General features: G+C 38.7%; 1 protein-coding gene across 2 annotated transcripts in view; it reads right to left on the reverse strand.

The window, feature by feature from the left end:
* The window catches only part of brinp1 (bone morphogenetic protein/retinoic acid inducible neural-specific 1), a 498,298-nt gene that overhangs the window by 366,033 nt on the left and 107,225 nt on the right, over positions 1-25,040 (reverse strand). The window contains exon 1 of one of the 2 annotated variants that reach the window (XM_061927308.2): positions 1,740-2,049. The exons of the other annotated variant lie outside the window; for it this stretch is intronic. The gene's annotated coding sequence lies outside the window, so the exon portion shown is untranslated. Of the gene's footprint in view, positions 1-1,739; positions 2,050-25,040 lie in introns of those variants that run through there. 2 annotated transcript variants of the gene reach the window in all.

Consider the following 25,040-nt stretch of genomic DNA (forward strand, 5'->3'; position numbering starts at 1 on the left):
CAACCAAAAATGCTTTGCTCTGATTAGGGGGTACTTACCGATATCAGGGCGGACACTCTAACCACTAGGCCAGTGTTTTTCAACCACTGTGCCGTGGCAAACAAGTGTGCCGTGAGATACAGTCTGGTGTGCCGCGGGAGATTATCTAATTTCACCTATTTGGGTTAAAAATTATAGTCTGCAAATTATGTGCTGTCTAGAGCTCGGCAGAGTAACCGTGTAATACTCTTCCATATCAGTAGGTGGCAGCAGGTAGCTAATTGCTTTGTAGATGTCGGGAACATGGTTTGTCGTGATCACAATATGCGGGAGGCAGCATGTAAGTAAAAAGGTATCTAATGCTTAAACCAAAAATAAACAAAAGGTAAGTGTCCCTAAGAAAAGGCATTGAAGCTTAGGGATGGCTATGCAAAAGAAAGCTAAAATTGAACTGGCGACAAAATAAACAGAAACAGAATGCTGGACGACAGCAAAGACTTACAGCGTGCGGATCAGAAGGCGTCCACAAAGTACATCCGTACATGACATGACAATCAACAACAAAACAGGAGTGCAAGACAATAACTACAACACTATGTACAGGAAAACACCAAAAAACTCGAAATGAGTCACGGCGTGATGTGACGGGTGGTGACAGTACACCTATTTTGAGACAAGAGCTATAGTGATGCATGCTTGGTTATGGTTTGAATTCATATCCAACAATTGCGAGAACGACTTTTTATTGTCAATATCAGCTGCTGAGTTAAATTTTTAATGAACCCGATACCAAGTCGTTACAGGATCATACATTGGTCATATTCAAAGTCCTCATGTGTCCAGGGACATATTTCCTGACTTTATAAACACGGATATCTCTAATTTTGATATCTTTTTTTCCAAATAGTTCAAGAAAGACCACAACAAATAAGCAATATTTTGCACTGTTATACAATTTAATAAATCAGAAACGGATGACATTGTGCTGTATTTTACTTCTTTATCACTTTTTTTCAACCAAAAATGCTTTGCTCTGATTAGGGGGTACTTGAATTAAAAAAATGTTCACAGGGGGTACATCACTGAAAAAAAGATTGAGAACCACTGCACTAGTGTGCCGCGACACAGTGCTTGAAAAACACTGTCTTAAGCTGTGACACAAATATAGCTTTGAGCCAACGCTGGCATTTCCATTCTTGGCCGAACGACGTGGAATGTCTTTGCCACTGAAAAGGCCACCAGACTGAGTGAGGCGTTATTGTGAATAAGGCGGCGGGCGAGGAGTGCCAGACAATACCACAGGACGTGTTGGCGTCGGAAAAGTGCCGGCGACTCGCACAAAAAAAAAAAGGGGGGGGCCTGGGGAGCAATTTCAAACGTTCCACAGTTCCATAGAGTTGATATCAGGATCATTAGCAGCCATGTTGCCTTTAGCCAAATCATGGCACCTGTGGTGTAAAAGAGCATGAGCTCCCCTTGCTGTAAATCGGTGGAACAGCAATCAAGGTAAGTTGAGGAGGAGGGTCGGGGGGCAACTTTTATAACAATATAAATGCAATCCTGGACTGTAATTGCTCCCCACATATACACCTTGTATATACAGCTATATCACATATGCACTAAATAGGCATGCATGCTTTTTCTATAGTTCAGTGCATATTATTTAATAATAACAGTGGTTGGGATTGAGCTATGAAAAGTAGTGGCAATGCTGCACAAAAAAAGACGCCACATGGCCGCAATGGAAGACGCGCACTCACCCGAATCCAACTCTCCCCTCCTCTCGGCCGTGTGACTTGCGTGCTGGCCAGCAACTTCTGCTGGAGCATCCGGTGCTCGGCGACGGTGCTGGATTGCGGATAATTTGGCAATCCTGTCAATCCTTTTCATGCTCGGGTTGAACACAAGCACGCACACACACACAAAAAAGGCAAACAACAACAACAACAAAAAAATTCCCCCCAACAACAATCCGGTGACTGGTGAGCGGAGGATGGATGCTTTATCTTCCTGTGGCTGGTGGAGCTGTCACCGCGGCTTTGCGGTGGAGAGAAGGTGTGGGATGGAGGAGGAGGAGGAGGAGGAGGATGATGGAGGAGAAAAAAAAGGGGGAGGTCCTGCAGAGAACACAGGCGGCAAAGAGAAGGGAAAAAAAAAAGGGGGTGGGTCCGGACCGGATGAGGTAACTGGAGGGAGGGGTGGATGTGGACAAGAACCTATCCATGTGGTCGTGACTTATTCCCCTTATTCTTCTTCTTTTTATTATTTTTCTAAATTAATTATGAAAAGGAGGTGTCCAGATCGGTCACTAATTAGATTGCCGAGAGCGCGAGACGCTTGTGTGACACGCGTGGGCAACGTGCTGAATGTGAGAAAACTCGCAGGTCGCTGTCCTTGGTGCTGAATCCCTCAGCGCCACTCCATTAGGTACACCTGGGCATAAGCTGTACTTCTTTTAAAAAGTACCAACGATTGTCTCACACACACACACACTAGGTGTGGAGAAATTATTCTCTGCATTTGACCCATTCCCCTTGATCACCTCCTGGGATGTGAGGGTAGCAGTGAGCAGCAGCTGTGGCTGCGCCCGGGAATACTTTTTGGTGATGTAACCCCCAATTCCAACCCTTAATGCTGTGATCAAACGTTACAACTAGAGATGTCCGATAATATCAGACTGCCGACATAATCGGCCAATAAATGCTTTAAAATGTGATATCGGAAATTATCGGTATCGTTTCCAAAAAGTAAAATGTTTGACTTTTTAAAACGCCGCTGTACGGAGTGGTACACGGATGTAGGGAGAAGTACAAAGTGCCAATAAACATTAAAGGCACTGCGGCTTTTCACACACACCAATACTTGGTCAACAGCCATACAGGTCACACTGAGGGTGGCCGTATAAACAACTTTAACACTGTTACAAATATGCGCCACACTGTGAACCCACACCAAACAAGAACGACAAACACATTTCGGGAGAACATCCGCACCGCAACACAACATTAACACAACAGAACAAATACCCAGAACCCCTTGCAGCACTAAAAAAAAATAATGCACTCTATGACTTCAATAATATATATGGCAGTGCCATGCTGGCATTTTTTTTCCATAACTTGAGTTGATTTATTTTAGAAAAACCTTGTTACATTGTTTAATGCATCCAGCGGGGCATCACAACAAAATTAAGCATAATAATGTGTTAATTCCACGACTGTATATATCGGTATCGGTTGATATCGGAATCGTTAAATAAGAGTTGGACAATATCGGAATATCGGATATCGGCAAAAAAGCCATTTTCGGACATCTCTGGTTACAACAAATGATTGCAAAAAATATTATATTTCATAGCAATTAACTGTTATTTCACAGTAAAATGCTGTGATGAAACTATACTGCAACGTTACAACAAAAGACTGCAAAAAAACATTATATTTCATAACAATTAACTGTTATTTCACAGTAAAGTCATGCAATCGTTAGGGCTGTGATTGTTTGGGTAACACACAACTCGATTCATTCATTCATTTGAATGGATTAAGAATGGTTACAAATAAGAATCGTGATTCACCCACAAATAAATGTTTTTGACACAGCCAGTAATCATAGTCCCCTGTAATGTTGCAACAAATTACTGTAAAATCTAACTGATTTGTCTTTTAATGTGAAGGTACAGTGTTTAGATTGTTATAAAACGTAAAAATCACAGCTCTGCAGTTAATGTAAATTGCTGTTAAGATATTTCACAGTATATTACTGTAAATGTTACTGTGAAAGTAATACAGTTATTAACCAGTAATTTGCCCTGAATTTAAAATGAGCATGTTTACATCGTATACATTCTTTTTTGCACCCTATATCCATCTAAATGGGCCTTTTCTATAGTGCTTGTCCTCAGTGCAGGTGAGCTGGAGCCTATCCCAGCTGACTTTTAGAGGGCCAGAGGCAGGAAACACACCTAAAATTTGGAGCTTCCACTCTTCCGAGTTGGGTGTTGTCGGCGTGACTCCAGGATGCGGCGTGTTGAGGTGGGGGGTAGGGGGTGTATAATGTAGCGTCCCGGAAGTGTTAGTGCTGCAAGGGGTTCTGGGTATTTGTTCTGTTGTGTTTATGTTGTGTTACGGTGCGGATGTTCTCCCGGAATGTGTTTGTAATTCTTGTTTGGTGTGGGTTCACAGTGTGGCGCATATTTGTAACAGTATTAAAGTTGTTTATACGGCCAGCCTCAGTGTGACCTGTATGGCTGTTGACCAAGTATGCTTGCATTCACTTGTGTTTGTGAAAAGCCTTAGATATTATGTGATTGGGCCGGCACGCAAAGGCAGTGCCTTAAAGGTTTATTGGCGCTCTGTACTTCTCCCAGCGGCGTTTTAAAAAGTCATAAATTTTACTTTTTGAAACCGATACCGATAATTTCCGATATTACATTTTAAAGCATTTATCGGCCGATAATATTGGCAGCCCGATATTATCAGACATCTGTACTTTTGTGCCATCCTAAGGATGAAGCTGCATGTTTAGGAGTTCTTCTGATTGGCAACCATGTGAGGGAGCAACAGCTCAGACCAGAGTAAACGCGGCGGCGGCAAACAGGAAGTGGAAACAACAACATCTACAATGGGTCGTATTTCAAATTGGGGCAGACACCTAATGAGAAACACCTTACAGTATGAATGGGTAATACCAGATTTGTATCTTTTTTGTGTATTTTCGATACCAACACTTCGAGTCCTTTTTTTACCCCAATAAAACATGACAAATATTGACAATTTAACAACTTTGAATGTGTATTCCAGTCAAAACAAACTGGATTTTTACACAACGTAACCTTCATATAAAATACTTAAACTCATGACTGGATAATTGGTTCAGTGGCGGTGCTCTTACCTCAAACCAACATCTCCCAATAAAATTAATTAATACAATTGTGCAATTTTAACATGACATGCCCTTTGGAAATACAAAATATACTTTTAAATAGGAAATATATAAAAACAGTACAAAAGAATATGTCAACAACAATAACAGTAGTTTTATGAAGTAATGTCCAGCATTGACCTTGAAGAGTGGTCTTCTACTGTATCTCCTTTCAGCTACTTCTCAATCAAACACACCATCAGCAGCTTCTCCATGTCGGCATGGATAAATGTTTGCCGTTTAGATATTACTCTAACTGTGACGATCTGTCGTCGGGTTGAGTTTCCTGGGTTGGTGTTTATTTCCTGTGAGTGCTCTTATTTTGGTTTCATTTCCTGCATGTCTCCCTGAGCGCCATTTCCCCTCACCTGCTGCTGATTGGCAGCCTGGCCACACCCGGCTGCTATTTATGCCTGCCTCGCCCTCCAGTCAGGGCTCGAGGATTATTTGCTGCCTCCTGTTGTCATGGTATCCTGTCTCCTGTTTCCTGGTTCCTGTTATCCTATTAAAGTCATGTTTATCCCTGCCATCTCTGCATCTTGGGGTTCAACAAATTATGACACTAACATCCTTGGCTGGCGTTATGATTCATTCTGCTTCAGTATGGTGCAGACGAGCAGTGACACGCTCAAACTGCTGGGCCAAGTTTGCTACACTCTGTCATGTTATAATGATTTATTTATTTATTTATTTATTTTTTATTCAATGAATAGCATCCACTTCTTCATCTCAGCACTGTCCTTCACACTCACTTTCTTACTTGCCTTGCTTGGAAAAAAACTAAGTTATGGCGATAAGCTGCTTGAAGCTGAAGAAAAATGCAGCATTAATACAATAATCAACACTTTTATGGATGGCATTTATCCAGAGAGCTGGCGAGCTACTGTACATCCCTCCATAAGCTAGATAGTAAATGCTTTTTAATGACGAACACTGGGCATGTTGGCTCAGCACCACTGGAAGAGGTGGGCCTGAGTTCACTCATCCATATTTGACATGTTTGTGAGTCGATGCCGATATAAAATCACTTAAAATATACTCTGTCTATATAAATTAATGCCATGAGTTGAAAATTAACAACAAAGTTAGGAAAGCTCTAAAACTGCAGTGTTGTGTTATAAAGTGATGTTCAAAGCAAACAAAGGCTTTTTTTTAGTCTTTTTTTAATTAAATATATGCTAATGGGCCAATATAGAGAACATACAAACCATTTATTTATTAAATCACAATTATTTAAATTCAGCGATTCGGTGAATTTGCAAACAGCTAAAATGATGTATAAAGCAAACTATAACCTGTTGCCCAAGAATGTACAACACTTCTTCTCGACAATCTAATTTAAAACATTGCTATGCTCGTACAACACTTAAAACATTTAGCGTATCTGTATGTGGAATTAAATTATGAAACGGATTAAGAAAAGAAATCAAACAAAGCACCAATATGATTCAGTTTATGAGACGGTTCAAACTAGAAATGTTCACAAAGTACACAGAACAAGAATTATGATGAACATCTTGAACACATTTTTTTTTTCTTATTGTGACCAAGATTATTTATGCATTTAATGTTTATTTGCTTACTATGGTATATTATTTTTTGTATTATTTATTTGTTCACTGTTCTGTTACAGAGAACAAGGAAATGGGATAAAATTGCTATGGTATGAAAAGGGGTAGGATTAAATAAACTCTGCTTCTTTCTACTCATTTTCGGACGTGCAGTAATGAAACAACTGGAATTGTGTGATGCATTACATTGTATCGTATGCATGTTTGAAATAAACTGAAACTGAACTGAACTGAACTGAATATTACTGAAATGAAACATGGATATACTTTAGAGTAGTAGTAGTAGTAGTAGTAGTAGTATTTTTCGGAGTATAAGTCGCACCGGAGTATAAGTCCCACCTGCCGAAAATGCATAATAAAAAAGTAAAAAAACATATATAAGTCGCACTGGAGCCCGGCCAAACTATGAAAAAAACTGCGACTTATAGTCCGAAAAATACGGTAGTAATAATAATAGTAGTGCTGCAGCTATATGAGATGGGATTTATGTATTTTTGAAGGGAGCTGGGTCTTGAAAAGCCGTTACTTTAAAAGAGCCGTTCAAAAGACTGGTTTGAAATTATAGTTTTATTTATTTATTTATTTTTATTTATTTTTTAAAACTTTTTTTTAAATCAAGGAAACAATCACTGGTAGCAGTTATAAGACAAGATGTGGATCAGAATAATTACAATTTAAACCAATATTACTCATTTCACGGGAATATTTTTTTAATATTGACTAATTGTATTTGTTTTTGTTATTTCATTGTAAATAGGGATGTCCGATAATGGCTTTTTGCCGATATCCGATATTCCAATATTGGCCAACTCTTTAATTACCGATACCGATATCAACCGATACGGATATATACAGTCGCGTAATTAACACATTATTATGCCTGATTTGGACAACCAGGTATGGTGAAGATAAGGTCCTTTTTTTAAATATTAACACAATAAAATAAGATAAATAAATTAAAAACAGTTTCTTGAATAAAAAAGAAAGTAAAACAATATAAAACCAGTTACATAAAAACTAGTAATTAAAGAAAATTAGTAAAATTAACTGTTAAAAGTTAGTACTATTAGTGGACCAGCAGCACGCACAACCATGTGTGCTTACGGACTGTATCCCTTGCAGACTGTATTGATATATATTGATATATAATGTAGGAACCAGAAATATTAATAACAGAAAGAAACAACCTTTTTGTGTGAATGAGTGTAAATGGGGGAGGGAGTTTTTTGGGTTGGTGCACTAATTTTAAGTGTATCTTGTGTTTTTTATGTTGATTAAAAAAAAAAAAAATAAATAAATAAATACAAAACGATACTGACAATAAAAAAAACGATACCGATCATTTTAAATCATTTATCGGCCGATAATATCGGCAGGCTGATATTATCGGACATCTCTAATTGTAAACATTCGATAAGGTGGTGCCTTAATTAGTGACATCAATATTTAGAAGTTTATTTTAGTTGTAGCACAAGAGCAAACACAATACACAAATAGTAAAAATGAGTTACAATAAAAAAAAAAAAAATATATATATATATATATATATATATATAGAAATATATATATATATATATATATATATATATATATATATATATATATATATATATATATATATATAATTTTTTTTAAAAGGGTGGAACTAAAAAAAATTTAATATCATGCAAAAGTTTATGTCAGCAATTCAACTTCAAATGTAAAATTGATATGTCAATGGTTATCAAACTTTTCTCACCAGGTACCACCTCAGAGAACGCCATAATGACCAACATTAAAACCCAGTAGCGTAGTAGGGCTAAATATTCATTTTTTTTTTAACAAGAGAATTTAATATTTGTGGCCGCGGTTGCATTACACGCAATTTGAACAGTAACACTGTGTTTCAACATGTGATTAAGTGATTCTTTAGCGTACCACCAGATGAAGCCCGCATACTACGGTTAGAGAATCATTTTAATATGTGATATAAACTCATGGCATGCAAAGGGACATAAGTCGAGACTTTACTTGATATCTTTGGATGATCATAGCTTACAGTTTTTGAGAACCCTAAATGTTCTGAGATTTTTAGTCATTATAAAAATAACATCAAAAGAGGGCTCGACATACACTATATTGCCAAAAGTATTTGGCCACCTGCCTTGACTCACATATGAACTTTAAGTGCCATCCCATTCGTAACCCATAGGGTTCAATATGATGTCAGTCCACCTTTTGCAGCTATTACAGCTTCAACTTTTCTGGGAAGGCTGTCCACAAGGTTGTGGAGTGTGTTTATAGGAATTTTCCACCATTCTTCCAAAAGCGCATTGGTGAGGTCACACACTGATGTTGGTCGAGAAGGCCTGGCTCTCAGTCTCCATTCGAATTCATCCCAAAGGTTGGGATGAATCGGGTTCAGGTCAGGACTCTGTGCAGGCCAGTCAAGTTCATCCACACTAGACTCTGTCATCCATGCCTTTATGGACCTTGCATTGTGCACTGGTGCACAGTCATGTTGGAAGAGGAAGGGGCCCGCTACAAACTGTTCCCACAAAGTTGGGACCATGGAACTGTCCAAAATGTTTTGGTATGCTGGAATATTCAAAGTTCCTTCCACTGGAACTAAGGGGCCAAGCCCAACTCCGGAAAAACAACCCCACACCATAATTCCTCTGCTGACCCCTCTGTTGTTACCAAACTCTTCCATTTTCTTATAATAAAGTCGACAGTTGACTTTGGAATATTTATGAGCGAGGAAATTTCCCGACTGGATTTGTTGCACAGGTGGCATCCTATGACAGTTCCACGCTGGAAATCACTGAGAGCGGCCCATTCTTTCACAAATGTTTGTAGAAACAGTCTCCATGCCTAAATGCTTGATTTTATACACCTGTGGCTGGGCCAAGTGATTAGGACACCTGATTCTGATCATTTGGATGGGTGGCCAAATACTTTTGGCTATATAGTGTATTTTGGGTTGCATCTTGTGAGCCAAATAGATTTACTATTTAAATCTAATTGCTGGTAAAAGGTGTCTGACATCCATGTCATCATGGAGGATTGGAAGAGGATTCTAGTCACCACCTGTGCAGCTCCGGTTAATTCCATACCCAAGAGGATCAAGGCAGTGCTACATAACAATAATGCTCACACTAAATATTCACACTTTGGACATGTTCTCTATGAAGTGTTCTGACTTGTGTGGCCAGATATTTAGACAATAATGCTGTGTGTTGACTCATTTTCCATGCATAGTACATGATTGCTGATATACAAGCTGTACATAAGTGTTATTCAACTAGCAGCCCGGTAACCAAATGATGCCGGACCGATTTCAGTTCAAAACTTGAACATTTTTTGCAGCAAAATCCTAAAAACACTAAGGCAATTCTGATGTATAGAACAGAGGTCCTTAAACTGAACGTGCCCTGGGCCTACTCAACTCATAACACCATACTTGCCAACCCTCCCGAATTTTCCGGGAGACTCCCGAAATTCAGCGCCTCTCCCGAAAACCTCCCGGGACAAATATTCTCCCGAAAATCTCCCGATTTTCAGCCGGAGCTGGAAGCCACGCCCCCTCCAGCCTTTTTTCATGACGGGAGGACAACAGGGTGACAAGAACTAAATCATCCAGACTAGAGATTCATTGTATTATTATGTTTATCTTACCTAAAAATAAATATATTTATTAATTAAAAAAAACAAAAACTAAATACATGTTTACTATATTTTGCTAAAAACATAAAAAATAATTGTATTTTTTTCCTGACTCCTTATTACATTCAGCCATAGAATTATACATTAAAATAAACATATTTGAAATAATTGATTTTAAATTATCATAATAAATCATTTAAAATGACCATATTTAATTATTAAAATAATTGCTTGTTTATCAACAACTTTAACATTTTATTCATTACATTTTGAAACTCTCAGAAGCCAAATTATATTATATTCCTTAATATTTATTTATGCAAGTTTGAAGTATCAATTATCTAAACACCGTTTTGTTTGCATATTTTCAGGATGTATATATATATATATATATATATATATATATGTATGAAATACTTGACTTGGTGAATTCTAGCTGTCAACATACTCCTCCCCTCTTAACCACGCCCCCAACCACGCCCCGCCCCGTCCACGCCCCTACCCCCCACCTCCCGAAATCGGAGGTCTCAAGGTTGGCAAGTATGCATAACACTGAGTTTATAATCTTAGTCTTGAGTTTTAAACCAATTTGATAATTACATTTAACCTACTTACAGTGTTATGGCCGCTCATGTGTGGATTGTTTTCCTGTGTTTTGATATTTAGTTACTGTCCACAAAGTTATTTTCATTCCACTTCCTGTTAGTCTTCACTCGAAGCCTCTCTACCTAAATAGTTGTATTTGTAAATTGAGACAACGTTGATGTCCAACGTCCAACCGAATTTCAATGGTCAAACCAACGTCAGAACCAGAGATTGAATAACCGTCGTCAAAGAGTACCGTATTTTTTGGAGTATAAGTCGCTCCGGAGTATAAGTCGCACCGGCCGAAAATGCATAATAAAGAAAAACATATATATAAGTCGCACTGGAGTATAAGTCGCATTTTTTGGGGAAATGTATTTGATAAAACCCAACACCAAGAGGAAACATTTGAAAGGCAATTTAAAATAAATAAAGAATAGTGAACAACAGGCTGAATAAGTGTACGTTAAATGAGGCATAAATAACCAACTGAGAACGTGCCTGGTATGTTAACGTAACATATTATGGTAAGAGTCATTCAAATAACTATAACATATAGAACATGCTATACGTTTACCAAACAATCTGTCACTCCTAATCGCTAAATCCCATGAAATCTTATACGTCTAGTCTCTTACGCGAATGAGCTAAATAATATTACTTGATATTTTACGGTGATGTGTTAATAATTTCACACATAAGTCGCTCTTGAGTATAAGTCGCACCCCCGGCCAAACTATGAAAAAATCTGCGACTTATAGTCAGAAAAATACGGTACCTGTCCCTTGATTGGTGATATACAGTGCTGGGTCCCCAGCAGGCATAAAACATTGATACAACGTTGATTATACATACATGTCCGTTAAAACAACTCTGCAAAAGAGTTGTATTTGTAAATTGAGACAACGTTTATGTCCAACGTCCAACGAATTTCAATGGTCAAACCAACGTCACAACCGGAGATTAAATAACCGTCGTCAAAGAGTACCGGAATTTTCGGAGTATAAATCGCTCCGGAGTATAAGTCGCACCTGCCAAAAATGCATAATAAAGAAGGGAAAAAACATATATAAGTCGCACTGGAGTATAAGTCGCATTTTTTGGGGACATTTATTTGATAAAACCCAACACCAAGAATAGACATTTGAAAGGCAATTTAAAATAAATAAAGAATAGTGAACAACAGGCTGAATAAGTGTACGTTATATGAGGCATAAATAACCAACTGAGAACGTGCCTGGTATGTTAACGTAACATATTATGGTAAGAGTCATTCAAATAACTATAACATATAGAACATGCTATACGTTTACCAAACAATCTGTCACTCCTAATCGCTAAATCCCATGAAATCTTATACGTCTAGTCTCTTACGTGAATGAGCTAAATAATATTATTTGATATTTTACGGTAATGTGTTGATAGTTTCACACATAAGTCGCTCCTGAGTATAAGTCTAAACTATCAAAAAAACTGCACCTTATAGTCCGAAAAATACGGTATGTTGTTTCTACAAACATACATATACACATACTGTACATATACATTCACTGTACAAACATACATATACACATATTGTACATACGTACACATTCACCGTACAAACATACATAGACACACACTGTACATATACCAGTACATATACATACATACATTCATGCATATAATCACGTTTCGTCAAACATATATTAACGTTGTTGCCCTAGGGCAGGGGTCGGCAACCCGCTGCTCTAGAACCGCATGCAGCTCTTTAGTGCCGCCCTAGTGGCTCTCTGGAGCTTTTTCAAAAATGTATGAAAAATGGAAAAAGATGAGGGGGAAAAAAATCTATTTTTTGTTTTAATATGGTTTCTGTAGGAGGACAAACATGACACAAACCTCCCTAATTGTTATAAAGCACACTGTTTATATTAAACATGCTTCGCTGATTCGAGTATTTGGCGAGCGCCGTTTTGTCCTACTAATTTTGGCGGTCCTTGAACTCACCGTAGTTTGTTTACATGTATAACTTTCTCCCGACTTTCTAGGACGTGTTTTATGCCACTTCTTTTTCTGTCTCATTTTGTCCACCAAACTTTTAAGGTTGTGCATGAAAGGTGAGTTTTGTTGATGTTATTGACTTGTGTGGAGTGCTAATCAGACATATTTGGTCACTGCATGACTGCAAGCTAATCGATGCTAACATGCTATTTAGGCTAGCTATATGTACATATTGCATCATTATGCCTCATTTGTAGGTATATTTGAGGTCATTTAGTTTCCTTTAAGTCCTCTTAATTCAATTTATATCTTATGACACACTATCTGTATGTAATATGGCTTTTAATTTTTTGCGGCTCTAGACAGATTTGTTTTTGTATTTTTGGTCCAATATGGCTCTTTCAACATTTTGGGTTGCCGACCCCTGGACTAGGGGAAACTGGGTAACACATGGCACACTGACAAAGCTTAACCTATTGTTACTATAACAATCTACAAGGTTACCATTGTTGGCTTCTTTTTCTTCCCCTCCATGTATCTGCTTTCTTTTGTTTTTCAAGTTATCATTTCATATATGTATTGTTGCATTTGAACAATTGTATTGTTGATAATAGTATGTTGTTTCAACGTTGTAAAATTTTTGGTCATTTCCCAATCGTCAAATCAACGTCAGAACCCAACATTGATTAAACATCGTCAAAAAGCATGTTGATTAAACTTTTATGCTTGAGTTGCTCAATGTCAGGACCTAATTCAACAAGTTCTCAACATTGTTTTAATGTCCTGTGCCTGCTGGGTCATAGTTCTCTGTACACGTTGTTCCTTATTCCTCCGTGCTTGTACGTTTTTTTTTTGCCTCTGCCTTGGTTCTTGTTGGACTTTTTATTAATTTAGTTGTTGGACTCTCCCGTGGTCCTTTGTTTCTTCCAGGCCGATGCTACCTTATTTTTCATTATTAAATTGTTATTTCACCTGCACACCGCCTCTCGTCTCTGCATCTTGGAGTCACGCCAAGAATGCCAAGCTCACCCCTTGACACAAGGAAGAGATCTAAACCCTGTCATGTAATATGAAACCAGGCGTTAATCACAAAGAGAATTATTCGTCTAACACATAAAGCCGCACATATAACAACATGCCCAACAAGGCTTAGGTCAGTGGTTCTCAAACTTTTTCCACCAAGTTCTACCTCAAAAAACATTAGCAGGTACCACTATAATGACCGACATTAAAATATAGTAACGTAATAGGCTTAAGTATTCATTTAAAAAAGGCAAATGTTTTTTTTTTTTACAAGTATATTTATTATTTTTGGCCACTGTAGCATTACACACAATTTGAACAGTAACACTGTGTTTGAATAAAGGAAACAAAAAACCACAGTCTTTTATTCTAGTGATTCTTTGGCGTTCCACGAGATGGAGCCCCACCGTTTGATAATCATGGCATAGGTTGATTACAAAAATAAGTACTCATCAAATATACTGCAAAAGAATGCACTGCGAAAAAACAGATAAACAATATATTCACATGTGTGCTAAATACATTTTAACTCATTTAAAGGGGAACATTATCACCAGACCTATGTAAGCGTCAATATATACCTTGATGTTGCAGAAAAAAGACCATATATTTTTTTAACCGATTTCCGAACTCTAAATGGGTGAATTTTGGCGAATTAAACGCCTTTCTAATATTCGCTCTCGGAGCGAATATTAGAAAGCAATCCGCCATTTTCTCAAACACCGAGTCAAATCAGCTCTGTTATTTTCCGTTTTTTCGACTGTTTTCCGTACCTTGGAGACATCATGCCTCGTCGGTGTGTTGTTGGAGGGTGTGACAACACGAACAGGGACGGATTCAAGTTGCACCAGTGGCCCAAAGATGCGAAAGTGGCAAGAAATTGGACGTTTGTTCCGCACACTTTACCGACGAAAGCTATGCTACGACAGAGATGGCAAGAATGTGTGGATATCCTGCGACACTCAAAGCAGATGCATTTCCAACGATAAAGTCAAAGAAATCTGCCGCCAGACCCCAATTGAATCTGCCGGAGTGTGTGAGCAATTCAGGGACAAAGGACCTCGGTAGCACGGCAAGCAATGGCGGCAGTTTGTTCCCGCAGACGAGCGAGCTAAACCCCCTGGATATCTTGGCTTACACCGTCCCTTATGCCACCGAAGATAGTCAAGAGAAGAATATCGACCCTAGCTTCCCTGGCCTGCTGACATCAACTCCAAAACTGGACAGATCAACTTTCAGGAAAAGAGCACGGATGAGGGTATGTGTACAGAATATATTAATTGATGAAAATTGGGCTGTCTGCACTCTCAAAGTGCATGTTGTTGCCAAATGTATTTCATATGCTGTAAACCTGCTTCATAGTTGTTAGTTTCCTTTAATGCCAAACAAACACATACCAATCGTTGGTTAGAAGGCGATCGCCAAATTCGTCCTTGCTTTCTCCCGTGTCGCTGGCTGTCGTGTCGTTTTCGTCGGTTTCGCTTGCATACGGTTCAAACCGATATGGCTCAATAGCTTCAGTTTCTTCTTCAATTTCGTTTTCGCTACCTGCCTCCACACTACAACCATCCGTTGCAATACATGCGTAATCTGTTGAATCGCTTAAGCCGCTGAAATCCGAGTCTGAATCCGAGCTAATGTCGCTATAGCTTGCTGTTCTTTCCGCCATGTTTGTTTGTATTCACTATGTGACGTCACAGGAAAATGGACGGGTGTTTATAACGATGGTTAAAATCAGGCACTTTGAAGCTTTTTTTAGGGATATTGCGTGATGGGTAAAATTTTGAAAAAAACTTCGAAAAATATAATAAACCACTGGGAACTGATTTTTAGTGGTTTTAACCATTCTGAAATTGTGATAATGTTCCCCTTTAAGAATAAATACCATTTTAGCATTAATGTACCCGCTCCATGAGTTTTTCTCCAGACTTCTTCTGATTGATTAAGCCAGTGGTTCTCAACCTTTTTTCAGTGATGTACCCACTGTGAACATTTTTTTCTAATTCAAGTACCCCCTGATCAGAGCAAAGCATTTTTGGTTGAAAAAAATAAATAAAGAAGTAAAATACAGCACTATGTCATCAGTTTCTGATTTACTAAATTGTATAACAGTGCAAAATATTGCTCATTTGTAGTGGTTTTTCTTGAACTATTTGGAAAAAAAGATATAAAAATAACTAAAAACTTGTTGAAAAATAAACAAGTGATTCAATTATAAATAAAGATTTCTACACATAAAAGTAATCATCAACTTAAATTGCCCTCTTTGGGGATTGTAATAGAGATCCATCTGGATTCATGAACTTAATTCGAAACATTTCTTCACAAAAAAAGAAATCTTTAACATCAATTTTCATGGAACATGTCAACAAAAAAATCAAGCTGTCAACACTGAATATTGCATTGTTGCATTTCTTTTCACAGTTCTTTTTGACAGACATAGTGAGGGTCAAACCATCATGGCATGGGGGAAACTCTGAGTTTATGGTAATGCATGGAATAGCCTACTTGATTTGATGTTCAGTAGTTTATGAACTTACATTCATATTTTGTTGAAGTATTATTCAATAAATATATTCATAAAGGATTTTTGAATTGTTGCTATTTTTTAGAATATTTAAAAAAATAATCTCATGTACCCCTTGGCATACCTTCAAGTACCCCCAGGGGTACACGTACCCCCATTTGAGAACCACTGGATTAGACTGCAAAGACAAGATACTTAATGTTCGAACTGAGAAACTTTTTTTTTTTTTTGCAAATAATCATTAACTTTGAATTTAATGGCAGCAACAAGTTGGCACAGGAGCATTTTTACCACTGTGGTACATGGCCTTTCCTTTTAACAACACTCAGTAAATGTTTGGGAACTGAGGAGACCAATTTTTGAAGCTTTTCAGGTGGAATTAGTTCCCATTCTTGCTTGATGTACAGCTCAAGTTGTTCAACAGTCCGGGGTCTCCGTTGTGGTATTTTAGGCTACCCCTTGCCCCTTAGCTTTCAGGAAATGGAGCCTTCAAAACTGTTGGAGTTGAATATCCTTGCTGTACACTGACTACTCTACTTTATACAGGAATATCTTTGAATATACAATTGGATTTTAACTTTCGGGCCCCTTGGCTCAGCCGTCCTGTAACATCTGGTGGGCTCTTATCTTTTTGTAGAACTCTATAAGGATATAGATTGACCGTTCACCTTAGTAAGGATGGATGTGCGGCCGACAGTAACTTTTAAAAAGTTCCATTTCGCCTCGACTTCACGCATTTCTCCGACACATATTTTCAAACTCCGCCAGACGTGATTCAGTTAGTTAACATCGAATTGCGGCTAACTTTTATTTCAAGTTTCATCAACTCCCCCCCCCCACCCCCCATGTGATCAGAACGCCGACTGTGCGACACGTACTCTCCAATTCCAAGGATTTGACGGCGTACTGCTGAACACGTGAAAGGATATGAATTCCGAGTGTATTTTAAGTGATTTATGAGGAGCATATTCAACATTAATTAGCTGCTTAATGGTATGCACGCTTCTAGCTTTTAAATGTGGCCTATTAGTCAGTACAAAACGCTGCCTTAGCTCTTAAGCTCCGGTGGTGACAGTATCGCCAAAATGAATTTTCATGTTCAATCATGAATAATGTGTTCATTCCAAAACCAAATGGCAGCATTCATATAATTCATATTGCACTACTTAGAATTAAAGTACAAACGTTTGTAAATAAAGCATACTAAAAGCTTATATTAATATACCTACAGTATATAAAAAAACAAAACCATTTACCAAGAACTGTATTGTCACTTGATTTTCTAACACAATAGTGACCAAAACATAACCCTGAGGCCAAAGGGGGGGGAAACCTCATAGCCATAGCACACATAAGCATGTGTGTAAGAGGGAAACATCAAAGAACACAAAGGACATTAAAAACATTAAAAGAGCAGAGCTGATGCAACCAGCCATTTTTACATAGATAGATAGTGAAGGAGATAGATATCTACATATATCCATATTTAAGAGTTATTTCTTTCTATAGTCAGGTTTGAAATAACTACTGTTTTCTCTTTGTTCTATTTTTTCTCCATCTCATGACCGAGGGTACCCTGTGGACTACCTTGAGCTCGGAATGCAGGGAGTAGCAATACTCCTTTTATTTGTTAACACATCCTGTCTCTAGCTAAGGAGAACAATAGACATGTGTATTCGTTCTGGAGGGTGGGGGCGAGGGACATATTGAAGAACACAGCACTTGAGTAATGTTTTTCAGATCAACTTGGCTATGCAATTGAATGTGTTGTCCTAGGCTGGTCTCTCCAAAGCTTTGGAAATAAATTGCAAAATACCTATTCTGTTCTGGGTGATCATTTAAACTCAGCTTATATGTCATCAAAAGAACTTGGGATTGACCAGTAACTTAAATTCCCTTGGAGGAACATCTGGTCCGAACGCAACAATAGATAGATCGTACTTTATTGATTCCTTCAGGAAAATTTAAATTCCAGCAGCAGTGTACGGAATTGAGATCAAATTTACAGCTACAAAAGTAAAAAAAACAAAAAAAAAACATAAACACTGTGGTGGCCTCTGCGGTGTTCCATGCCATCGTCTGCTGCGGTGGGAAGGAGCATGGCCAAAGACAGGAGCAGACCCAACAAAGCAACCAAGAGAGGCGACACTACCCTCGGCCGCCCACTAACTCTCGGCCAGTGTCCAGTCCGCATGGATGAGCGAGGATGCGTCCAAGGAGACCGAAGTGTCCGATACACGCTCAAGGCCCTTCAAACATAGAGCAGGTTCAAAAGCAGGCTGCTCATACATTGAAAATAATCAAATTAACCCCCCTTGAGCACAAGTTTGGAGACGGAGGCAAGGAAATACTCCCTCGACCTGTTTCCAATTGGACTTTTAACAATTCTTGGAACCGCTGACTAATACGTGTAAGTTCTGGGGTGAGTAGATGTCTGCTAGGTGGATTCGGCAACCAGAGCTCTTTTAGGCTAGATTGGAGATGACACTGTTGCAGTTAGGCGTGGTGAAGCGTGTGTGATTCCAGAATATAAAGGACATCAGGCAGCTTGCAGGTAAGATTAGTATTTAATTCCATACAACAAGGCAAAAATACAAAACAGCGTGCCGCTGGGAAACTCACAACAAGCATAGTTCTTAGGATGGCATAGAAAAAGAAGAAACATACCAGTCGCCAGTAGCGAACAAGCTACGTGAAACCGCAAAACCGAACCTAAGCAGGCGCATAAGACCAATAAGAATCAGAATCAGAATCAGAAATACTTTAATAATCCCCGAGGGGAAATTAAAATTTTCAGCACAATCCCATTCAAGAGCAGACAAACATTACAGGGAGACAGAACAGGATTGCTGACGGGTCTGACAACTTCTGGCGCCCCATAGAAAAAAGATGAGAAACAGGTAAACGCTGAATAGGGGGGAGAGGGGATTGTGAGAAAAATAAAATAAAATCAGTCTAAGCCTGGACCCTGGAGAGGGGGTAAAGACTGAGGCAAAAGGAGAAAAAACCTCATAGCCATAGCACACATAATCATGTGTGTTTTTATTTTTTTTTTATTTTACATATCGTTCACAATCCTTATGAGAGACAAGAAGACAAACGTTTTTTTTTTGGTATTCTAACTTGTAATAATCGACTCGTTCTAGGTGGTTAGCAATGCCTGCTAATGGGAGCAATCCATTCTGCCTGTAAATCACTCTAAAATAGCATCTAAAAACCGCCAAGAATACTTCATTTATGTTCTGTAAACTATAGAATAACCAAGTTGTGGCGATATTGGTATTGTAAGAGCGAATTCTTGAGGAACTGTTTTTCTAGCGTACCAACAATCGTCATGCTCCGGCATTAACCATGAACTAGCTACGGCAAGAGGTAAGTTAGCAACTGCATCAACAACTAAATGCCTTTTGAGTAGAGATGTCTGATAATATCGGCCTGCCGATATTATCGGCCGATAAATGCTTTAAAATGTAATATCGGAAATTATCGGTATCGGTTTTAAAAAGTAAAATTGATGACTTTTTAAAACGCCGCTGTATGGAGTGGGACACGGACGTAGGGAGAAGTACAGAGCGCCAATGAACCTTAAAGGCACTGCCTTTGCATGCCCGCCCAATCACATAATATCTACGGCTTTTCACACACACAAGTGAATGCAATCATACTTGGTCAACAGCCATACAGGTCACACTGAGGGTGGCCGTATAAACAACTTTAACACTGTTACAAATATGCGCCACACTGTGAACCCACACCAAACAAGAATGACAAATACGTTTCCGAAGAACATCCACACCATAACACAACATAAACACAACAGAACAAATACCCAGAAGCCCTTGCAGCACTAACTCTTCTGAGATGCTACAATATACACACCCCGCTACCCCCTACCCTAACCCCCCCCAACCCCGCCCTACCTCAACCTCCTCATGCTGCTGTTTTGAGGCATGTTAAAAAAAAGAATGCACTTTGTGACTTCAATAATAAATATGGCAGTGCCATGTTGGCATTTTTTTCCATTACTTGAGTTGATTTATTTTGGAAAACCTTGTTACATTGTTTCATGCATCCAGCGGGGCATCACAACAAAATTAGGCATAATAATGTGTTAATTCCACGACTGTATATATCGGTATCGGTTGATATTGGAATCGGTAATTAATAGTTGGACAATATCGGAATATCGGATATCGGCAAAAAAGCCATTATCGGACATCTCTAATTGAAATACTTTCTATAGTTCGAGACTTACGGTCATTTAAAAACAACACTGCACATCATAACGGCGGCGACAGTTTTGATGTTAAAGGTCTAAAAAAAATGTAGAACGTCTGGCGGGCCGGATTGAAAATCATAACGGGCCGCATGTGGCCCTAAGGCCATATTTTGCCCAGGTCCGCCTCAAGTCCATGAACTGGAACTAGAAACATTCCTACAGACACGCTGCAAGATCAGTGATTGTTTGTTTTCCTTATTTGCTCATGTAATCTCACTGAGATTTGCTACACCAACAAAAAAACTGTTCTTGACACCTCAACCCTCTTTAAACCAAACGTGTGATAGACAACGTGACCCGACCACCCACACACGCCACAAATCGCAGTGTAAATCAATCACGTTGCATTTCTTTGACTTGACTTCTCTCCCATACACAAACTACGCCAAAGCTCAGAGGTCACAACGCCTCCATCCACCGCCACTCCTTTTGTTATAACCCTTATATAACGTTACACTCTGAAAAACCCTAAAGGAATGAAGTGTTGCAATTTGCATATCATGTTAAAAAATAATAGAGTTGTAGCAAGCAGTTTAAAAAAAAAATACTTTTATCTCCCCTTGCTCACCATCCAAGCCTTGCATCGCTATGTTATCCTCCACGTTTAAATGAAGGAAATAACTTTTAATGGCGGGACATTTAAGGTGATTGATGCAGTCATTTGTAAACTGAAGTTTCCTTTTTAATCCCAACCATCTGTGCCGGCCGATGGAGTCGTTGCAGCACCAGTGGCAGTAGAAAACATTTGGCTGTTTGAAAGTATATCGTTGCTTTTAATTAAAGCTTGTATTGGGTGGAGGATGCATTAACAACTGTAGATTCATTTGGCATACAAGCTAGAATTCATTTCAAATATTGCATTTAGTATGCAGTTTATTCATAGGAAGGTAGTTATTCCTATAATTCAAAAGGCTTTTTGCTGAGTTGTTGTGTATTTAATTTTTTTAATACATGGATGCCTGTTACATTTATTGTCGACAATTTAAAATCCTACTTTCATGCTGCACAATTATTTTCCAATTCAAGCTAATGTTACTTTATTAGTATAGCACTCTAAAGTTAACCAGTGCACCAAAGTGCTGCAATAATAATACATAATAATAATAGTAAAACACATGTAAACTAACAAAAACAATAAAAAAAAAAACAACTCAAATACAAAACCCAAAACAAGTTAAGTTGGCACGTTGTGTACATCATAAATAAAAACATAATGCAATGATTTGCAAATCATTTTCTGTCATGACTTGGTCCTGGGTGTTTGCTTTTCCGGAATGCAACGGAAAGTTGGCTCGGGCGAGACGGGAATGTGAGTACATGATTTATTTAATATATTAAAAAACGAAAAGCGCGCACAGTGGCGGAGAACAAACTATGAAACCAAAAGACTATAAACATGGAACAAAAACTTACTTTGGCATGGGACATGAAGCAGGATCTAAGAGGATGAAGAGTGTGTAGAGCATAATTGTGGGATGTCGTCAGCCCGACAAACTGAAAACAATGAACTTAAATACTATAGACATGATTAACGAAAACAGGTGCGTGACTCAAAACGTGAAACAGGTGCGTGACGTGACAGGTGAAAACTAATGGTTGCTATGGTGACAAAACAAAAGTGCACAAAAAGTCCAAAAACAAAACCGAACATGACCAAAACAAAAACATGATCACACAGACATGACATTTTCAACCTATATTCAATTGAATAGACTGCAAAGACAAGATATTTAACGTTCGAACTGGACAACTTTGTTATTTTTCGCAAATGTTATCTCATTTGGAATGTGATGCCTGCAACATGTTTCAAAAAAGCTGGCACAAGTGGCAAAAAAGACTGAGATTGTTGAGCCATGCTCATCAAACACTTATTTGGAACATCCCACAGGTGAACAGGCTAATTGGGAACAGGTGGGTGCCATGATTGGGCATAAAAGCAGCTTTTGTTCACAAACAAGGATGGGGCGATGGTCACCAATGTGTGAACGAATACATGAGCAAATTGTCAAACAGTTTAAGAACAACATTTCTCAACGAGCTATTGCAAGGAATTTAGGGATTTCATCATCTACGGTCCGTAATATTATCAAAAGGTTCAGAAAATCTGGAGAAACCACTGCGATGATATTACGGACCTTCGATCCCTCAGGCGGTAAAAACCGACATCAGTGTGTAAAGGATATCACCACATGGGTTCAGGAACACTTCAGAAAACCACTGTCACTAACTACAGTTTGTCGCTACATCTGTAAGTGCAAGATAAAACTCTACTATGCAAAGTCAAAGCCATTTATCAACAACACCCAGAAATACTGCTGGCTTAGCTGGGCCTGAGCTCTTTGAAGATGGACTGATGCAAAATGGAAAAGTGTTCTGTGGTCTGACGAGTCCACATTCCAAATTGTTTTTGGCATCTGTGGACGTCGTGTCCTCCGGAACAAAGAAGAAAAGAACCATCCGAAATCTAGCTGCAAAAGGTTTATGCGTATTAAAACATATGCAAAGTACAAACTTGGTAGCAAGCGCAAACCTGATCTGCCAAATTTGTGTTCAGACGATTGCGTCTCTTAAATGAGCAAAATATGAAACGCAATCCATCTAGGGTATCTTCAAGAATATGCAGAATATATGCATAGTTCAGGCGCAAAAATCAATAATCGCCATTCTGTTCCATGCCATTTTGAGCTGTGAGTACCATTAAATAGTTTATATCAGGTCTTTTCAACTTGCGGCCCGCCAAACATCACCCAAATAGGCTTGGCGTAGCTATTCAAACAAGGGTTGGTTGCTCATGTATGTAGTACTACCGCCGACCCACAGGGGGCAACAGCGAGGCATATGTCTCACAATGATGCAGCAGTGGGGTGAGTAGAAGAAGACTACTCATTCAATCCTAAAAAAAACAGAATAAATTGCAAATATCGGACTTTTAACAACGACTAGACAACAAAGTATGACTGTTCTGCCCCGAGCAAGTGCTTAAGTCATTGTTTCCTGTCGGACATTTTAAGCCTCGCGCACAGTGTTCTTTGACGAGTAGCAACAACGGTAGAAATCCACACGTGTAAGCTTCATCACGAAACTTGGTCAAACTTTTGTAAGTAGATAATGTGCACAAAGATATTTAGTTTGTTTGTTATCGAAATTGCTGATTTCGTGATGTCTTTTGTATTCGTGGTCTTGCTGTTCTTTGTCTGAGACCAACTTTGGCAATCGGAGCACGTTTAATACATGTAGTGCTAAACTTGACCAGTGGAGGGCGATATCACTACATCAAATTCATCAAGAACGAAATTTTGTTGCAACAGCGCACTACCATGAGCTAATGCAACAAATTTTTGTTCTTATTTGTACTGCAAAGTTCAAATTTGAATGCCAATAAAAGGAAGTCTAAGTCTAAGTCTATCTTATGTTAAATTGTGATGAGTCACATTCATTGTGTGCAATGTTTGATGCGGTTGTTGTTTAATTTCTATATGTGTAAATATTGTAGTTTATTGTGTGACTGTATTAACACTTCTGAATAAATTTTTTTTGTGTGACGATGTTAACATTTCACTCTGTAAAATACACAATGGACATTATTTATGTGAAATACACAATGAAAGTTATATTTTTGTTATTGTTTATTAAATGTTTATATTTTCAGTCTTCCAATCCTAAATGAAGGAAAAAGTGCAAAGAAATACAATTAAGGAAGGAAAATAATTCAAAAGGAGGAACATCAATTTTCAACAAAACTTCTGAAACTTCTGTTTCTTCATGCTGTTAACTATCTGCACACGCTAAAAACGAGTAGCAAGGGCAGACTAATGAATGTATTGACAATGCAGTGTGAAAGTCGATGTGTTTACTTTGTAATTAAGTCAACACAGTCTTAAAGGAAGGCACTTTCTGATGAAACATCCAAATTTCGATGTCCGGTCCCTGAGCATTTGGGCTCTTGAAACTATCCATCCATCCATCCATCTTCTTCCGCTTATCCGAGGTCGGGTCGCGGGGGCAGCAGCCTAAGCAGGGAAGCCCAGACTTCCCTCTCCCCAGCCACTTCGTCCAGCTCCTCCCGGGGGATCCCGAGGCGTTCCCAGGCCAGCCGGGAACGCCTCTTGAAACTACGATCCTCTTTATTCCGTAGTTGAATAGCCGTGGTTTGCACAGTTTTCTACCAAGGAAAATTAAATTTCCCTTCCAAAAAAACGACTTATCTTTCGGATTTTACTGTTGAATATTCCGTCTTATTTCAGAAAGCGACATGCGCCATGCTCTCGTGTGGCACAGACCGACAAATCCATCTGGACAAATCATTGCATCATCATTTCATGAGCGTCAGTGTTCGCTTGATTCATGTCTCTTTTGCCATGACTGTAGCTGAACTAAGCATCAATAATGAGTAAATTTGATGAAATCAGTGAGCGTGTTTTGCACTCACCTGCTGTGCGCAAAAATAGACGCTGTCCTGATAAATCTAAGTGGCCTGCGAGGGAGAAAGTGTCTGTTGCCTGTGGACTTAATGTACGTGTGTAGCCAC

The sequence above is a fragment of the Nerophis lumbriciformis genome, linkage group LG32, assembly GCF_033978685.3.
Source record: "Nerophis lumbriciformis linkage group LG32, RoL_Nlum_v2.1, whole genome shotgun sequence".
Taxonomy (NCBI): Eukaryota; Metazoa; Chordata; class Actinopteri; order Syngnathiformes; family Syngnathidae; genus Nerophis; species Nerophis lumbriciformis.